Raw genomic sequence first — 6,355 nt, 5'->3', positions numbered from 1 at the left:
CTGAGAACAGAAATAATAAGATATTAGGCGGTTTTTCAATAAATTCCTTAAATCACTTGCTCACTGTTTCAATATGATTTTTAATAACACTGATAGCTTATTTTGGGTTAACTTTTTTCTTACTCCAAGCACAGATCTTCTGTTCTCTATCCATGGAATTTGTCCACTGCGCCACCAGGATGGAGATAGCATGTCATGTTTCATGCATACAAAGCTGTTCATTTTAGTCTATTCAAACAGACCCCATTTCAAAGGAAACAAGAAAGGTATAAACGCCAACGTTCTGTAGATATCTTTTCCAACTGTCCCGTTATCTGGTTTTAATGTCCATTCTAGAATGCCCTTCTAGCCAATCAGAAACGAGTATTCAACAATGCTGTGGCATAAGCACTTATTAAAGGTGCACTGTGCAGAAATCTATATGCCATTTTCTGGTTGTTAAAATAAAAATAGTTTGCCTAATTTCAGTTTATGTGACAAAACTACCAAGTATAGTGTAGAGAATCATTGTACCATCTAAACCGCTGTGAAATATATTTTTCATTGTATTTTCAGCTGTTTGAAGCTGGTGTACAAAACAGAAATCCAAAGATGCAAAAAATTAACTTTGAAATAGTGCACAAGGAACAGATTTCTATGTGAATTTGGTTGGGTCGCCCAAAAAGTTACACATTGCAGCTTTAAGATCAGGGGTGGCCAATTAGGGGGTGTTGACAACACACCTGAATATACTTGACAAGATAGAGGATAGAGAGTTTTGTTGATGCTAAAAACGGAATGTATATGTTTTTAAACAACATTCTCAGAACATTGTGAAATTTGCTAAAGATTTCTTGTGGTTTTTATGGAAAGTTTTCTCAAAGTTCTCTAAATAATTTGAGAATGACTTTAAATAGAACCATGAGGAAACGTTATGCTGAAGTACTGACATTCCCACAGAAGAAAGTTGTTTCTTAACGTTCTCTGAACTATTTGAGAACATTCCCATTGTCAAATCATGTTCCTAGAACATATTCCAAATTCAAATTAAATGTAACCATGTCGGAACTTTTAGGAAACGTTCTATTGAAGTAATTAAAAACCAAGAAAATAATGTTTTTTTGTCAGATTCCTTAACCTTTCGAAGAGTACATTCTAAATACTAATAACGGCCCTTACAGCATGAGTTGTTTTTGCACATGATACCAGAATGCTATGCTGCTGTTCTAGAATTTTTGCAGCTATCCTCTGCACCCCTCACTGTATCAAGATCACATTGTCTGCTTCATAATCAGGTTTTATAAAACTGTCATTTTTAACCACTCAATCTGTTATCATTTTGTCCTATAGGAGTATCTGCGAGTATCTATTGTATTATTGATCATTATATCATTGTTATTGTCAGCTATATTCAATTTATTATTATCTTAAAGAGGCTTTATTATTAGCCCATCTGAGGGGCTGCGAGTGTGAGACAGGGTGGGAAACCTGAGGTTCTAAGTCCATTATATTTCATACAATAGTGGCGATCAAAGAATGTGAAAACGGGGTATGAGCATATGGAGTGCATTCGGAAAGTATTCTGACCCCTTAATTTTGTCCACATTTTGTTACTATTCTAAAATTGATTAATTGCATTTTTTGTTCATCAATCTACACTCAATACAAAAAAAATTGAATATCACATTTACATTCAGCACCTTTGGCAGCGGTTACAGCCCATGATTGTCAAGCAAATAACTGTCTCACGTTAATTCACATAAACACATTTAACATCTCCTGGCTTCCACACATAGCCTACAAGCCACTGATAACCAATTGGTAGTTACAGTCTTGTCCCATCGCTGCAACTCCCCTACAGAGTCGGGAGAGTCTAAGGTCGAGAGCCATGCGTCCTCTGAAACAAGACCCTGCCACGCCACACTGCTTCTTGACACACTGCTCGCTTAATGTGGAAGGTAGGCGCACCAATGTGTCGAAGGGAACACTGTCCAGCTAGTGACGAGTCAGCTTGCAGGCGCCCTGCCCCCCACAAGGAGTCGCAAGAGCGCAATGGGACAAGGAAATCCCAGCCGACCAACCACTCCCCTAACCCAGATGATGCTGGGCCAATTGTGCGCCGCCTCATGGGTCTCCTGGCAAACATATTTTCTCTATTTTCTGTGTTTCTGTGTTGAGTGGTTAACAAAGAAATATATACTCCTATATGCTTAATTTAGAGTTATTAATATAACTTTATTTGTTCTTCAAACGTTGGGCTGAATGTTTACATTTTTACTACATTGTAAGGCTGCATGATAAGACTTGAATGATGATTTGAAAAAAGTTACTTGAAAGGCATGAGCTCTGCTTTGTTTTGTTTTTTGCACAGGCTGTACAGACTTCACCAGTCTCTCATTCACGATTTGATAATGCCTCAAATTTCGCGTCAGCATCCCATTTGTGGCCCGTAATGTACCCTAAAAGAATCCATGCCTTTTGCGGCCAGTAACCGGTGTGCCCTTGGCCCGGAGTGCTGCATTGTGACTTTTCCCTAAGTGCTGAGAGCTCCTAAGCACCTCTCACTCGCATGGCTCTCCATCACATGATTGGATCTTTCTCACAGGCTACACTTGAAGGCAGACACATCGGGGACGCAACTGCGCGCGTCCTTATCCAATTCCGAGGAAGAAGATATTGGAAGAACTGTCCACGTTTCCTTTTCATCAGCCAACAAGATGAGCGGGCCTATGAAGAACAAAAGCACTAGCCTATGTCAATCTTCTATCCCCCATTGTACAAAAGTCGACCTATTCTATTCTGTGTGAGAAATGCATATTCCAAACCTAGTCTGGGACAGTTGTGTGATGCAATCGATCCCAAATTAATACAACCACTAGCATCAAAAAAAAGTTTTTATGCAATGTGGCTGACTCAACAGGTCAGAACATTTAGCTTAAAATAGGCTATTTCTTCACATTATAAGCGCAGCAATGCACACATGGCAGTAGGCTATAAATGTAAATGTTCCTTTAGCGGGAAAACACCATTATCAAAAGTCACCGCAAATGCGATAATGCATGTAATGCTTTTATTATAAAGGTGCATTTTTATGGTGAAAATTCTCCTCCCCAAAATTGAAACTCACACGCTGCTTATGTATGTCAGTTAGGCTCTAAACCCTTGTAAAACAGACTAATGTGCTTAATTTGAAGAAGTTATTTGGCAACTTTAGTTGTGATACAAGCCTTATCAAAACATATACAGTGGCAAGAAAAAGTATGTGAACCCCTTGGAGTTACCTGGATTTCTACATAAACATAGTGTGCTTAAAGTAATAATAATAATACACAAATTATTGTATTTTTCTTGTCTATATTGAATACATCATTTAAACATTCACAGTGTAGCTTTAAAAAGATACGTGAACCCCTAGGCTAATGACTTCTCCAAAAGCTCATTGGAGTCAGGAGTCAGCTAACCTGGAGTCAAATCTAAGAGACGTGATTTGAGATGTTGGTTAGAGCTGCCTTGCCCTATAAAAAACACTTTTGAATTTGATATTCACAAGAAGCATTGGCTGATGGGAACCATGCCTAGAATAAAAGAGATCTCAGAAACATCAAATTAAGAATTGTTGACTTGCATAAAGCTGGAAAGGGTTACAAAAGTATCTTTAAAAGCCTTGATGTCCATCAGTCCACGGTAAGACAAATTGTCTATAAATGGAGAAAGTTCAGCACTGTTGCTACTCTCCCTAGGAGTGGCCGTCCTGCAAAGATGACTGCAAGAGCACAGCGCAGAATGCTCAATGAGGTTAAGAAGAATCCTAGAGTGTCAGCTAAAGACTTACAGAAATCTCTGGAACATGGTAGCATATCTGTTGACGAGTCTACGATATGTAAAACAAGAATTGTGTTCATGGGAGGACACCACGGGAAGAAGCCACTGCTGTCCAAAAAAAACATTGCTGCACGTCTGAAGTTTGCAAAAGTGCACATGGATGTTCTACAGCGCTACTGGCAAAATATTCTGTGGACAGATGAAACTACGGTTGAGTTGTTTGGAAGGAACACACAACACTATGTGTTGAGAAAAAAGGCACAGCACACCAACATCAAAACCTCATCCCAACTGTAAAGTATGGTGGAGGGAGCATCACGGTTTGGGGCTGTTTTGCTGTCTCTGGGCCTGGACAGCTTGCTATCATCAACGGAAAAATAAATTCCCAAGTTTATCAAGACATTTTGCAGGTGAATGTTAGGCTATCTGTCCACCAATTGAAGCTCAACAGAAGTTGGGTGATGCAACAGGACAACGACCCAAAACACAGAAGTAAAATAACAGAATGGCTTCAACAGAAGAAAATACGCCTTCTGGAATGGCCCAGTCAGAGTCCTGACCTCAACCCAATTGAGATGCTGTGGCATCACCTCAAGAGAGCAGTTCACCACCGACATGAATATTGCTGAACTGAAACCATTTTGTGAAGAGGACTGGTCCAAAATCCGCAACTACAGAAAATATTTGGTTGAGGTTATTGCTGCCAAAGGAGGGTTAACCAGTTATTAAATCCAAGGGTTCACATACTTTTCCCACCCTGCACTGTGAATGTTTCCACAGTGTGTTCAATAGAGACATGAAAATGTATAACTTCTTTAATGTATTTAATTAATTGTATTTATTCTCAAATGGAAAAACGAGGCTACAGCGGTGGCCACATTTCAACATCATGTCAACGGATTATCACCACTGGACATGTAGCCAGATACCTGCCTTGTCAGCAAGCGGGGAAGATATTTCGCAATGATCAAATGCGGCGTGTATTATGGCTTGGATAGGTTTTAGCCTGGTCGGGGAAGAGGAGAGTGACAGCAGGGTGGATCGTGTCACGTAAGCAACAAAGTGAGGTAGTTTGTGCATGTGATCAGATTGAATGGTGTGTGTATGCAATAAGCTATATCAGTGTGGCTGCTGAGGGGAGGACGGCTCAGAATAATGGCTGGAACTGAGTAAATGGAATGGGTTCAAACACCATGGAAACATGGAAACCATGTGTTTGATGTATTTGATACCATTCCACTTATTCTGCTCCAGTCATTACCACGAGCCCGTCCTCCCCAATTAAGGTGCCACCAACCTCCTGTGAGCTATATTGTATGCAGAGACCATGGCAACTGTGAGGCGAGGTTGTAGATATAATGGGTTATGATTAGTTTATGATTAGATATAATCATAAACAAAGGAGCTAGACAGATAAAGGAGATAAACAAAGGAGCTAGACAGGATTATCTAGGTTTATGCTTCGGGCTGAATGTTATGTGGACCAGTTATGGCTCTCCTTCCAAAATGTGGTTACATTTGTCTAAACTTCAAGTATTACGAACTATATTCCTAGAAAAACATCTGTGTAATGTAACAACTCAAATCATGCCCTTTAAACTACAGTGGTAGCCAGCTGATGAAACATACTAGTCTAAAGGTTGCTGGCTATGGAAAATATGATTTTGAAAAGTTTTCTTGAAATTGCTAAATCATGATTGTGAGAATGCATTACAAATCAAGGAATATCAAATTAATTACATACTCTTCTTTTTATGTTTTATTTCAGCAATGGAGACCAGGAGTTAAACAAAGTATTTAATTTGAGGTAAAACAAACGTATGTTCCATTTCCATTTTTTGTATTTTATTTGTTATTTACTTTTTAGACATCCCCAATCCCCCTCACCCACCACGCATCAAACACCTCAAGTCATGTATTTCAATACATTTTACAATTACATTTTTAAATCAGCAAAAAACGTCTGTTTCCCCCCCAGATGTAACTTCTCCTTCTCCTATCAGTCATTATATACAGGTCATAGGTCAATCAGCTATTCTTTTCGGCCACTATAGGCTTACTTTTCACTCAGTAGTACTTGAGGGTGTGGTACTTGCCAAAGCAAGGGACTGCACACAAGGCTGTGTTACAAGTAATATGTAATTGTTGTACTGTATCTGCGTTTATAGCTTTGTTTAATGTTGTGTTAGTGTATGTAAGTTGTTTTGTCTGAAACTTTGTTCCCCCTGCTGCTATTGGACCAGGTCTCTCTTGGAAAAGAGATGTTATCTCAATGAGAAAAACCTGTATAAATAAAGGTTAAATAAAAAATACTAATAAATAAAAACAAGGCTCACACAGGTACTTGGTCAAATTCCTTTGCTTCTTTGAATATTGGCATCCCCTTCCTGTTGGATCTCACTGTGCCACAGGCCCCTGTAGTCTCCCACAAAAAGTACTGGAAAAGGGTAGGGCTGCTGTACCAGTTGTCCACAAAGACAGTGTACCCCATTTTGGGGTCAGGCTGGTCATGATCACTGATCCAGATATATCAAGACCCTCAACATGCCCTATA

Source organism: Oncorhynchus kisutch, linkage group LG8 (genome assembly GCF_002021735.2).
Source record: "Oncorhynchus kisutch isolate 150728-3 linkage group LG8, Okis_V2, whole genome shotgun sequence".
NCBI classification, from domain to species: domain Eukaryota; kingdom Metazoa; phylum Chordata; class Actinopteri; order Salmoniformes; family Salmonidae; genus Oncorhynchus; species Oncorhynchus kisutch.
This window is presented reverse-complemented; position numbering follows the sequence as displayed.